Here is a 14,584-nt window from a genome sequence, read left to right as displayed (position 1 = left end):
GAAGTGTTACTTGGTGAAGCATACGCAAAAGTATTGCAGTGAAGCATAACAAGCGTGGAAAGGAGCTATTGCCACGGGACACAGTATGTATTCCTTAATTATACACGCGTGCACCCGGTGTTGCCTGTCACAGTACGAGCATCGATATGCTTAATACGTGTACCTACAGGTCTTCAGAGCGTTTTCGAGTGTGCCTGTGGTGGTTTGAGCCACTAAGGGCAGTAAATGATATGCATTTATATTTTCCAACTGGCTGATTTTTCGAAGCTTAATAGTCTCCCAGCCCCGGGTCCTGACGGAATCACGGAATAGGCTTCAGCGTAATCTTGATAAGTCCATCGCTAAGTTAACCGAGGAGGTCAATCTCTGGACAGAAGGCCGCATGCCGGAGGCCTGGAGGACCGCTTCGGTGGTACTCATTCCCAAGACGGGCAGGACATTCGCCAAGGAGAACTTGCGTTCCATCTCCCTTGCCTCTTGTGTGGGGAAGGTGATGGAGCATGCGGTTCGTAACAGGGTTACTAGGCATATCGAGGATAACCAGCTCTTTCCACATAACATGGTAGGCTTCCGGCCGGGTGTCTCCACCCAGGACGTGATGCTCCTGATTTATAGGTAAACTATCGACCGAGAAACCCGAGATGTTCGGGGAATATTGGCCCTTGACCTCGCCAATACCTTTGATACCATTTCACATAAGTTCATCCTGGAGGCGGTCGAGAGCATGGGGCTGGGACCAAAGTTCCACGCCTATGTTCGCTCCTTCCACCGGGACCGCAAAGCAACCATAAAGATCGGGCGATTACAATCGAGGACCTTTACCCTGGGTGCGAGGGGCACGCCGCAGGGAGCGGTCATTTCGCCTCTTTTGTTCAACATAGCCATGAAAGGCTTTTCGGAGCCTCTTTCCGCTATATCCAATACTAACCACGCCCTATATGCGGACGTTATACACCCTCAAGAGAAAAGGGTATAAGAGCTGTGTCTTACCAGTACTCACCCACGGGGCAGAAGCCTGGAGGCTTACGAAAAGGGTTCTACTTAAGAGGAAGCTTTAGTTCGGGCCCAACTCCGACGCGGCCTATTCAAATACATGTAAAACGCAAAAACGTTTTTATCAGATAACCCCTGGACCTATTTTGATGAAATTTGTCGCATTTGAAAGAGAAAGTTAAATTCTAGTGACTGTTGGAAGCGGAATTTCGATTTAGGGCTTGAATTTTCTTAAAACGATTTTCAAATATTTGACCGTTTGAAAAAAATAGAAGCACGAAGTTTACAAATTCATAGCTCTGCATCAAAAAGAGATATCGCGGTTCTGTAAACGGCATCCATTAGATCATTCAAAGCGGACAAATTCAATATGTCATTTTACATCTTACGTGAATTTGTTACGTTGGTTACAACGGTTTTGCAAAAGTTGTATTTCCCTATGATTAAATTTTTTTATATTCATGTGTGACATATCAATTTTGTCCGCTTTAGATGTACTATTAGATGCAATTCACAGAATTGTATTATCATTTTTAGAGGTTAAGTTACAGAGTTGTAAACTTGATAGTTTCGTTTTTTGAAAATTTTCGATTTTTGCCAATTTTTAATAAAAAATTGACGATCTAACTCAAAAATTCGAAACCAACAGTCACTAGATTTTAAGTTTGTCTTTTAAATGCAACAAACCTCGTCAAATGTGGTGCAGTGGTTGCCGAGAAAAACGAATTCTCCTTTTACATGTATTTAGATAGGAGCACTCGAGCTAAAGCTTCCTCTTAAATTGAGGACGACGCAACGAGCTATGGAAAGAAGGATGGGTGTAACGTTAATGGATAAGAAAAGAGCAGATTGGGTGAGGGAATAAGCGCGAGTTAATGACATCTTAGTTGAAATCAAGAAAAAGAAATGGGGGGGGGGGCATAGGCAGGACATGTAATGAGGAGGGAAGATAACCGATGGTCATTAAGGGTTACGGACTGGATTCCAAGAGAAGGGAAGCGTAGCAGGGGGCAGCAGAAAGTCAGGTGGGCGGATGAGATCAAGAAGTTTGCAGGGACAACATTGCCACAATTAGCACATGACCGGGGTAGTTGGAGAAGTATGGGAGAGGCCTTTCCCCTGCAGTGGGCATAGCGAGGCTGCTGCTGCTGCTGCTGCTGCTGTTGTTGATGATGATGATATGCGGACGACATTACTGTCTGGTGCATGGGAGGTTCAGATGCTGACGTGGAGGAAGCGCTCCACTCGTCCTTGTCTATCACCGAAAGTTTTCTGGAGGGTACGGGGCTTCGACTCCCCCCCCCCCCCCCCCCTCCAAATCGGAGTTGCTTCTCTACAGACCGGTTCGGCCCGGGAGGAGGCCCTCCTCGCCGCTTGATCAGGTACACGTTACGCTAACCGCAAGGGACGGGCTGTCGATTCCCAGAGACAACTGTATTAGGGTGCTTGGCTTGCTTCTTGAGTCTAACGGCAAGAACTCGTCGGTTTTTGCGCGCATCACCTCCAAAACGTAGAACATGCTTAGGCTGATTTTAAAGGTCTCAAACCGCAGGGTAGGGCTGAGGGAGAGCAACCTCCTTCGGCTCTACCACGCGTTCCTCATGAACCATATTAATTACGTCGCATCGGCACTACATTGATCTAAACGCGAAGATAAACTCGACACTTTAATGCGTGAAAGTATGGGACTCCCCATGAGCACCGGAACGGACAGGCTCATGAGCCTGGGCATGCACAAAACTCTATCGGAGGTGATTGAGGCAAAGAAACTCGTTAAGGTCGCGCGGCTCTCCTCCACCAATCCTGGGCAGCGTCTCCTACAGTCGCTGGGCTGCCATCGTACAGGCAGTCCGGAACAGAAGGTCTTTTTGACAAAGAAAATTAAGGATACCTACGAGGTGAAACCCTTCCCGCGTAACGTCCATCCGCAGTACACTGTTGGCCGGCGAAAGGCACGCGCCAGCTCTCTGCTTGACTTCGCCGGGATCCCCGGGAAAGGTGGATTTCGTTGATGCGGCACAGTATGGCCACTCCGATAGCTTTGCGGCCGTAGTCGTTGATCATCGCGGACGCGTACTCAACTCAGCTTCCGTTGGGAAGGTGTCTGCCTCCGTAGCAGAGCAGGTAGCGATAGCTCTAGCGATGAAGGACCCTTCGCGTCCAGATATATTCACTGACTCCAGGGCTGCCGTCCGTCGCCTCGGGGGCGGTCTCCAGGGAGGCTGCCGCTATCCTCAGTTCTGGGGGTACAGCAGGCTTTCACACAATTACCTCGTTTCTGGCCCACATGCGCTTAGGGGTTCATCCGTCAGTTCCCAACGTCAAAGAACTTGCCCATAACTGTGCGCGAGAAATCACGTGCCGCGGCGGTCCGGGCGGGTTCGCGGAGAGCTTCAGGGATCCACTTGGAACCTTTTGTGAAGTTACGTCTCACTATCAACTGTCAAGACGGAGGTACCCCCTTCCGCAATCCAAGCTCACTAGACCGCAGTCCTCGGCTCTCCGGATGCTGCAGGCAGGTTCGTTCCCGTGTCGTAGCACGTTTAGTCACTTCGCTGAAGGCATAGATCCAGGATGCCCTAGCTGCGGGGCGGATAAGTGCACACTCGCTCACATGCTCTGGCAGTGCCCGGCGTTACGTAGCACCAAGTTCAGCACAGAGCAGATCTGGGAGCACGCCCTTAAAAACGGCGAACTCTCAGTCCAGCTCTCGGCAGTCCAGGAGGCCTGCGAACGGGCGGAGGGCCACGGTCTTCCATTACCGGCGTGGGTGCGGCCAGCAACCGCGGTGGACCCCGCTTCGGGGGGTGTCCGATCGGGTCTCTCCTGGACCAAATAAAGTTCATTTCACCTCACCCTAGGGAGTTTGAAAAATCGGACGTGGACTGTGCAACTGACCAAGAAAATACTTCAAATGGTCCGTGGGGCGAACGAGTGACGGAAGGAGGACAAGAACAAAAAGGGCCTACGGAATAAGGAATGGACGGGAAAGGAAGCATGCTGCCGCCGTTTTGAAGGAGCTTGAGCTCAAAAAAACGAAGTGTTGGCTGATGCCGAGATGCAGGTGTCCCTCATCCAAACCAAAATAAACTCTTTAATGCTGTGAAACACATCACTGAGGCGTCGTGCGCGGGCTGAGAGTATACCTCAACTGTCTTGACATATATGTCAGGACAGTAGAGGTTGACTTACGAGCTGTTGAGAGAGAATCTCAATTGTGACAAAGTTCGGGCTTCATACCACTGAGCTTGCTATCATTTGATAGAAATAGTTCATATTCGAAAAATATTTGCTTCTGTATGCATCTCCTTTTTATTCGTATTTGAGAAGCGTTTAATAGAGGCACATATGTACCACTCTCGCAAAAACAGGCATAAGGTTGCAAAGAATGATTTTCAAACACATGAATACATTACTACACTTTTCCCAAAAGTAAAAAAAAAAAAAAATTGGCTCGCCATCCCGGCGCTGCGAAAGTGGATTTCCAGCGCAGCTGTTTAAAACCACCACTACAACTGCTGAGAGCGTTACAATGCTTTATTGCTTTATAATAACGATAGTAATGGTAATTTTGACAACACGCCGCCGACCATAGCGGTGCTGCAACAACACTGAAATCAGGTGCTAGACTGGTTATTCCATATACGTCAAGGCTAGGGACGTCATTTTCCACTTCGCAAGCTGCCATCGCCATAGCAGCCTGCGCAGCAGTAATCGCTACCGGGAAAGGTATGCGGGGAGCGCTACGTGCTTCGCACTGTTACCAGGTGCACCTTATCAATTATGTGGCTCGGATGCTTGTTTTGTGCTTATTCTTTACTGAAAGGTACGCTGTTCTGTATGTTGTATCCGTGATTCCAAAGAATGCATACACTGTGCACTTCACTTTGCTGAGTGCTTGAAGCCTCTACCTTACGGGGGTACGAGCCATTGGTTCTGACCCTGCATTGCCGCCACGATCGGCCCACATTTTTGCTAATGGACACGTGCTCAAGAAATGTCCACCAACTAGGGGGTAACAGCTTCGATGTAAAAAGCATTCTGAATGACAAAAAAGTTTCACACATGTAGCTCCGAGCCAATGCTTTGCCATTTCACCCCCACTTTCGCATCGAAAAATATTTGGCACACAGACCAGGCAGAATTCCATTAATGAACAGCTTGGGAGCACACGACTTTGTATTCTACAGTTGCGCTAACAATGGAACTGCGGTACATGCTGGCACTAGAATGCTTTCAATGTATACACACTTGCTGCCCTGGACAGGTATACCCAGATATTTGCACTGGTGCTCCATTTCGTTGAAGTGGACACGTATTTTGCACTACGCTGGTAGTTGAAATGTTTTGAATGCATATGCAGTGGCGTCACCAGAACGACTTGCCCTCATACCACCGTTGGCACATGTATGCTCTCACTCTTCACTTGGTAGCACTGAACTTTAAGTGTTTCCTCTCGGTGTGCTTGCCATATAAGTGGGGAGGCCTACACACTCTTTCAAATTTTTGCAGCTTGTAATGAAACATATAACAGCGCACTTAAGCTGCAATGTGAAAGATATACTCAATTTTATGACTTATGAGAGTGGCACGTGTACTCAAAATATGCAACTACAACACTGTATCTAGATCATAAAAATAAACATAAACAATGCTAAGTATAAAGATGTATTGCGGAAATTGTTTTGAAGAGGCCATTCAATGAAATGGGCACATAATATGTAGATTCCACATTAACTATACTAAGCATTTCAACTGAAATTAGCGACAGCTTGTTTAATGACAATGCAAATTTCGTTCACTCGCCCTTCCTGTGCTAGCAATCTGATTGCTTGCATTTCTTAAACAATTTAGAGGACGTCATTTGAATCAGATGAGGGAAGATGCCGCGATGTATATCTACGTATTCTCCCGTCCTTCACCTGGGGCCACTGTGTTGATGTCAGTGGACTGAATGAGAACGATCAGTTGGCACAATGCAATGGAGCAAGAATTAAATCCACTATGTGCTTAAAGTATTGTCATGTTTTATGTCACCTGTCAACTGCTTACTACCATTCAAGACACCACACTAAGTTACCAAGCATTAGTCCGATATTGCTGCATTTATTGGCACACTGTCGCATTGTAATCAGCTTTTCTACTAAGACCTCCAGGCATGGACAAATATATACAATTAATCATGCACAAATCGATTCCGCAATTACATGGCTGAAATTGCTGTGCGAATAACCCATATTACATGGACTCTAAGCAGCAAATGCTATATACTTTTACCCATAAATTTACTTAGTGCACTGACGTGCCTAAAGGCTTAAATAGAGGTTCCTTTGTCTGACGTACACTTGGAAAATTTGTAGCACAAGGACCAAGTACAGCGGATGCCCTGTTGCGCGAAGTGCGCAAACAGCGCACAAATCGAAAAAAAAAAAAAAACCGCGCGAGCACTTCTCAAACTCCGTGCGTACACGTGGCACATGCACGAACTCGGCAGGCGGCCGACTAAGTGCCGCAAAGGTCGCGCAGCGTGGAGACCGGCACCAATCACAAAATGCAAATAATAGTGACTACTTGGAGTAACAGTAACGCCAAGGGGATTCACGACTCACGAATGCAGTATCCACTGGCGAGTTACGCAGAGCGTATATACTCTGCGTACTGGACACCGCATATATGCGGTATGCATTTGCAAACTAGAAAAACCATAACAAGAACAAAGCCACAAGCAGCGCAATATATTGCTACCATTCCGAGGCGCGAAAGAAAATCGAATTCGGCCTTCTCATATTGGACACAAAGCTCCTCTTAAGACCACGAAATACCAATCACGTGGAATAAAAGAGCCCAAAACACAATCGAAGAAGCTGAATCGCAAGCGATAACAGCACGGTGTGGTTCACGCAATATTCTATGAGTGCGCTGTAGCACAAGTCAAGGAAATAAGACGGGCACGTCACCTCATCTGCTCCGCTAGTGTACTCGTATAGTGAACCATTAACAAAGAGCCCGTTTGTCAGTTTGCTTTTCTGCAACATGCTTGCTTAACGGGAGACAGAAATACCACAGTGACGGCTGTCTAGAGGATATAGGCAATGTGCGCAGACAGCAATTCCCGCCTTTCTTCGCCTCCTGCAAAACTTGCTAGTTTCACGCATGACGGCGGCTGATCCTGGTGCCAGGCACCCAAAAGCAGCATTTCGTCTAATGTTCATCTTGATACTGTTCTTAACGCATTAATTAAAACGTCACTGAAAAGCCATAGCGACACGACAATGAGCTTGAAGAGCAAATTAGTGCCCTCCTTTTGGCGCTCTCGAATGAAAAAATCAGCTGCTCTTCAAATTAAAATCATACAAAGGAATCGCTGCATACGCAATGCCGAATAAGAGAACAAAACATTGCAATACTTGTATAACAAAGGACAGCGCAACCGAAACAGTCAGGAACGGGTGACTGCCCAAACGAGCGCAACTACGGAACTATGCACAGCCCGGTCACACGGTAGCATTGGCCACACGCTTGGTCATGTGACCGATGTGACGACGTTATCGTATCGCCACCTTGCGTAAGGTTGGATCGTGTTGATGATAAAGTAGTTGATGGGCTGTTGAAGCGGCGCGGTGTGAGTGGTGTGAGGGCTTAAATGGTGTGCGCGTCGTGCGTGTCGTGCTCTTTGCGCGTTCCTGTTTATCAACTGTGAATCACGTCGTACAGAGCCAGACGCCGCCCTCTCTTCCGTTGTTCTTTCGCGCGCTAGCTCGATATGCCACTGTGTCTCAAGCAACAGTGGTGAGCTGGGAGTTGCTATAGATACTGTGCATTTTCGCAGGCCTTTCATTTCACCGTTTCATTTCGCACGCCGTCAGTGTCGCGTCATTGTGGTTACAGTGTGTTAATTAAGAGACGATTGGCGCGTCTGAGCAGGTGCGATCGCACAAAGCTGTGCGCCTAAGCGTGGCGAGCCCATACCGTTAAGTTCCAGGAATATTAAAGCGAATAGCTTTGTCTCCAGCTGTTTTTATGGTTGATCGGAGGTCGGTGGTCGGTCGTCGTACTGTTGATCTGCAAGGACGACGTTCGTTCGTTCGTTCGTTCGTTCGTTCGTTCGTTCGTTCGCTCGCTCGCTCTCTTGCCATATATTTCGCTCGTTCTTCGTTCTTTCGTTCGTTCGATCGTTCGGCCTGTTCGCTTGTACTGCCATTCATCGACGGTGGCTTCTGCACATTGTTTTTTATACATTGTGCTCACAGTAGAATTCACCGCATCACTTTCTGCAGAGCACCGTTCTTAGTAACGGCTGTACCGATGTATTACTTCGGTGTCATCGAAAGTGATTTTCGCTCTTTACATAGCTACTTTTATTTATGCGTAATATAGAAAAAGCCTAATAAATACAGCGCATGAGAATGCTTACAAAATGGAACAGGAGAAAAAATTTACATGCCATCGGTAAAATACATCTTTGTGTGTAAGAAACTGACAACAAAACGCGTAAAAAGTAAACCCAAACCAATTAGGTCAGGCACTGCACTCTGTGTGTAGCAGTTGTGAATTTTGCTGCGTATCCTTCAGTAGCTACGTGCGATTGCAAGTGGTTCCATTCGACGATAATGCGTGGTAGGAATGAAGTTGCAAAACGATGAGAGTGACATATCGGTCGTTTCACATTTGCACTGGTGGTCATGATAAAAAATTACAGCAGGAGACTGAAAGAAATCCTCAGAAAGAATTGAATGATGATAAATGTTGTGAAAAAGCGAAAGCTATTGAAGTAGAGGATGCGATGTCAGAATCACCACTTACACCAGCACGGTCTACTGAATGGCAGCGCTCCTCCGAAGTCGACATGGAGCCGTTGTGCGCGTCACAAAGAGCGGCTTCAATGTTACTGCACTCGCGCACCATGTATTCGTGGCCAGTTCCGGTGTCAACTTCATTCGCAATCCATGTCTTCTGACATGAGGTCAACACCGCAAAAGACTTCTTTTTCCTAGCCGAACTCATGCTAATGCAGGACGAATACAGCAGCACTACACACGAGTGCCGCTTGATGAATGGAGAATTCTACCGCCAAGAACGGCATCCTCGAAAACCCAGTATGCTTATTAAGCAGATGCGGCCAGTCTCATGAAAACGTTTTCGAAGCGTATTGACCCCTCATTTTTAAGCTATCTTGCTTTCGACGTTTTTTATTAAGTCGAGTTTTGTGAAAAATCTGATTGAGACGTTGAAGCCATTAATACGACGTTTTGAAGAATTTGTGTGCTACCTAGGTAAGCTCGAGGTCGCGGATGCAAATCCGGCGGCGGCGGCGGCCGCATGTTTACGGGGGCGAAATGCCAAAACGCCCGTGTAAAAAACTCCAGGTGGTCAAAATTAATCCGGAGTCTCCCACTAGGGCGTGCCTCATAATTAGCTCGTAAAAACCCAGAAAAAAATTTTTTTTGCTTTCTACAGTCGCTAGAATTTCCTTTTTCTCTAGAATACAACAAATTCATTCAAATTGGTCTACTGGCTGTTCCATTAGAGCATGTCTGCGTTTTACATGCATTTGGACAGGAAAATCGGAGTTTCATGGCCCCGAGCTAATGCTTCCACTTAAAGAAAAATATAAACTAACTTGTATATTAGTAACTTCAGTGGGGGTAAAGGAGGCACCTTGACTGCAGAGGAAGCTTAATCAGGCACAAAAGATGCAAAAATGAGACGGGTGGCATCAACATCCTGAAGTTCCTCGCACCGGTTCGTCGTGACGTTAAGGACTTTGAAGGCGTTTGCATGGGTCTGGTTAATCGTTTCCCATTTAAGAAGCACTACATCGCGTTCTGAAAGAGCCAAACACTCAGCCAATCAAGTTTTGAAAACTTGTTCTACAATGACCCATATACAAGAAAACAATTCAAATCTGTAACGTATGCCAGCTTTGAGGTCACGGCGAGAAATTTTAGAAAGAACTTTGGTTCTTCATTTTTTCGATCATTGAATAGAATTTTGCCACAGAATTAATAAACATAGTTATCAAACAATAGCATTCAGAACTGCATGGTTTCAAGTGAGTGGCTTCTACCCCTTTCCTTTCGTTCACTAAGTGTAAACAGGTTTGACTTAGCTTTCGCCATGACAATCCCTCAACTTGTGATTGGCCGCCTATATAGGGTTTCTCAGCTAACGTTAGCCAAGCTGCTAAAAAAGATATTTAAAAAATATGGCGCAAGATACGATTTTAAGACCTATAGGGGATTCGGTCGTCAGACCTGTGCAGCCTCCCTTCTTCGATAAAGTGAAGGAGCAGCTTTCATGGCCGGTTGAAAATAACTTCAAAAGGACGACCGCTGCGGTCGTCCTGCGTTATTAGTCCTCGTCAGTTTGTGCTCTGCTTACGATAGATAATAGCTTATAACTACGTTTTAGACAAGAGAAAGCGAAAAAAAAAGGAAAATGATATTCATTTCTCCAAGCCCATAAAAATTTTCCATTTGCGCAATCGCGTTTCCTTCTTTCCGCGTGTGCCCGCTTCCTCCCTTGCAAACCCGCAAGGCTGGAGGAAGATTTCCTGAGGAGGACTCGTGCTCGGATATATCCTTCACTCGTACCCACCGCGGTGGCTTAGCGGATATGGTGCTGCGCTGCTAAGCACGAGGATGCGGGATCAAATCGCGGCCGCGGTGGCCGCATTTCGATGGGGGCGAAATGCCAAAACGCCCGTGTCCAGTACATTGGGGGCACGTTAAGTATCCCCTGGTGATCAAAATTCATCCGGAGGCCCCAACTACGGCGTGCATCCTAATCAAATTGTGGTTTTGGCCTTCACCCAGTTCAGCCCTTGCCCGTGATGTGACACCTGCAGGTAGAACCGCTTCATCAACGACGACGCCACCTGCCCTTACTATACAACCCTGGCGCAAGACACGGCAGGTGGTACACCAATTCCGCGGCAGGTGTACCACATACCCTGGCGCAAAAATATATTAATCGGGAGCCCTTGCTCAAGGTTTGGCCTCCGCAGTGACCGGCTTGCTGACTTCAGTTCATGGGTTCAAGAGGACTCCACAACAGAGAATATTATATTGAACTTCCTGCAGGATGTGTTGTTGCACCCACTCATAGGATGTCTTCAAAATCTCGTTAACGAAACAAGCAGTGACAACAACAAAAAAGTAACAATCAATACCGTCATCATCATTCTATTCCGGATGATGACCTTTCCCAGATGTGCAGCTGCACTGTGTAAGCGGAACTTATTCTGTGTCTAGAAGTGAGTTCTTAAGCAACGCAGGGACTTCCCGCCACGTCAGCCGCATATGAAAGATTTATCACTTACCGTCCTTGTTCAGCGTTCAGAAGCCTCAATGCTCGCTCATGCTTGTATTACCAAAAGCTGCTAAGAGCGATACATTAAATGCTCAGGCTCCTTCCTTTACTACAGACTTGAAGTTTAGAACTTCGATTTGCTTCGTGAGTGTGTTCAGATAAGGACAGACTTAGGGGGGTCCCAAGTATATTTTTAATGCGTAAGCGTTTTAGGACTACTTCCCTCGGAAATTTATCCGTCGGTCTGTTTGTAACGCGTGACAATGCCCTGCATAGGTATGTGTGGGGTTCTATGGGGGCACATATGGGACTGCCTTTTGACTCCGTATGACTACTGACATTTTCGATTATGGCTATATAATATAGTGAGTACAGAAGAGGTATTCGGAGTAATTCAGAGTAATCAAGATATAATAAATTTAATTGCATGAAACTAATTAATGTTGAATTCCAATGGTAGATCGCGAGCGCTCGGCCGGATCGCGTCGGAGCGCGTCGCTCCGACTGAGATCGCTCTCATGTGCGCACACCATATCTGCGAAGGGAATGTGTGCGCTCCCGCGGGGGCACTTAGTACAGGAAAATCAAGTGAGAGGGCGCTAGAATAGAGAAAGGAACAAGCGCTTGGAAGCGCAACCCACCACCCCATTTCACTGTCCGTGTCAGAAGAATCATCACTCGACTTGGAAATTGTACTGTCTGAGTCGGAGCTGTCTAGGAGCGCGAACAAAATCGCACGGCGCGAAGCGGCGTCGTCCATAGCTACCTACGACCGGAAACAGGCGACCGTGACAGGAAGCAGAGGCGGGTGAAGGAAATACGTCACAAGGACTTCCGGTCAAATCTGCCGATTTCGGCGGAGCAAATATTTTTGCTCCACGGAGCAATCCGGGATCAGCGGCTGGTCCCAATCTGCCATTGGAACACACAGCTCACGCTCCCATTCTGCCATTGGAATAGGATTGCTCCATACAGAGCAGAAAAACTTGATCTGGATCTACCATTGGAATTCAACATAAGCCTAAGTAAGACTCCTCAAACTAATGAAGGGTAAGGAACTCTAATGGATAATAATTACGTTGAAATTACTTAAGCGTAATTACGATTAAGGACAATTATTAATAATGAGGCTGATTAAGATTAGTTCAGGTTGAATTAATTAGCCTAGACAAGGGTGATTAATGTTAAATAAATAACGACTAATTTCGATTTACTAATAGTAAATTGATTCAATCTAATCAGAATTAATTTGGGGTAATACAGATTAAACACTTTAATTACAATTCATTACCTTAATTAAGATTTAAGAAATGAAACTGAACAAACGTCATCAAACGACCAGGCGCGTTCGGTTACGTCAGAGACGTATGTGTGCAAGATGAGTGATTGTAAAGAATGCTTATGCACTATCTGACAATAATCCCAGTAGAGAGTTTCTGCCGTAATTTTTTCTTTTCCGTGAAAATTTCATGTCGTGTGGGCAAATATATCTCGGTAGAATGGAATCAAACTTTGTTTAATTAAACTCAATTTATCTTAATTCCATGAGAAGGGTTGTATAGATTTAAAGTAAAACGTTTAATGTGCAGAAGACTGTTCTATATACCACGCGATTTCCAAGTTGCAACATTTTGCGACTCTATAACGAGGCATTTGTACTTGGTCTCAGTTGACATTTCTTTCTTTGTGAAATAAAGATGTATTTGGTAAAAGTGGTCTCGTTTCCATTGTGCGGAAGGGTTTTCGGCCTAATATAAAAATTTTAGTTAATATAACAAAATATATCTGGGACCCCTTTTGCGACTGTCCTTATCGGAACGCATCCAGCTGACTGATCCACTGCAGTGGCGCAAGCGCGCTGTGTCGGTAATAAGAATGAGGAACATTTCAGATAGCAGGTGTAATCAGAGAGTAGTGCCAGAAGACTAGCCTCAAACAGCTCGATGTGCGCGGTCTCGCGTGCTTGCTACCTTGCGCACCGTAAAAACAATACGAATGTAGGAGCTCTGAAAACCCAAGCTCAACTCGATTCGCGGCTCAGGCAAAAAGTTTGAGTCACTTTTCTTTGCTACCACAGAAACAACGAGCTCGGAATAGAATATGAATGTATTTTCGATTTTATTGCTCTGATAATAGGGATGACCATACAGGGTTTTAAAGGTAGGCTAAATTTTTGGGCTTGATATTAAGTGATGCATCATGTTTTTGCAATACTACATTTATCAGTCCTGCGAAGGAATTCTGTAAAATTTTCATGAAAATCGGCGTATATTGTTCTCTTTAACTTCTGTTAAAATTGGCCAGTTTTCGCTACCTTTGCAATTTTGGCGTTTTCGGGATTTTATTACACAATAAATACGCAATGTAGGTCCAAATTTTTTGCGGTAATTTGTAAAAAAAAAACAATTTGAAGATTTGTCAGAATTTTTTTAGATTTCTTCGCCTTAGCTAAAATGACCCCACAAGAAAATCCATTGATCTCGGGGTCAGTGAAAGGCGCTTGCTCAAAAATGAGAGTTTGACAATCAAAAATAAAAAAAAAGAAAGAGAGATACTGTGGGTGACATAAATCTAAGTTTCTTTGGGCCAGTACTTCTGATAGCTTCAACTTGCCAAAAAACAAGTGTTTATGTAGAATGTTTAATTTTTGAGTGATAGATCTTCAAACTTGTAAAACCTGCAAGTCACAAAAATCCTTTTCTCCACCTTTAGTGAATTACGGTTTTTTTTCTCGAAATCCGCGCTGCTTCGCGCAAAACAAAGGTTGATTCCTTCCTACAGAGATATTTGCCCACCTTATGCAAAATTTTCGCTGAGAACAAAAAATAGTCAAAACCCCCCTAGGCCTGTCCTGATCTGAAAACAACCTCCTGCGACTGCCTCGACATCACAGACGGCGACCATCCTACCAGATTTTCGATTGCCTCCGACACCGCAGATTATTGTGCCACAGTTGACCCCCTAGCAGTCCGCTGGTAAATGCCTGAATCACTTAAAGGGAAAATTAACTTAAATTCGTTACCTAGAAACACACAAAAATTTCCCCTCAATCTGCGCAGCCTTTTTGTAAACAGCATATCATAGAAAAAACTAGTTCGCTGCCCCCTATCGTGTGACTGCTTTCTTGCGATGTCGTTAAAAAGCATAGGTGAAATCGGGGTAATGACGGCAACGCGTCATTAGGTTGCGTGCAGGGTTTGCTCAATAAAAACAGACTAAGTCTGAATCTCTTCGCTGCGCCATCTACTGCCGTTCCGCACCACTCAAACGTGGCGGTAAC

This window comes from Dermacentor variabilis, chromosome 1 (assembly GCF_050947875.1).
Source record: "Dermacentor variabilis isolate Ectoservices chromosome 1, ASM5094787v1, whole genome shotgun sequence".
NCBI classification, from domain to species: domain Eukaryota; kingdom Metazoa; phylum Arthropoda; class Arachnida; order Ixodida; family Ixodidae; genus Dermacentor; species Dermacentor variabilis.
Note: the sequence above shows the minus strand (reverse complement) of the source record.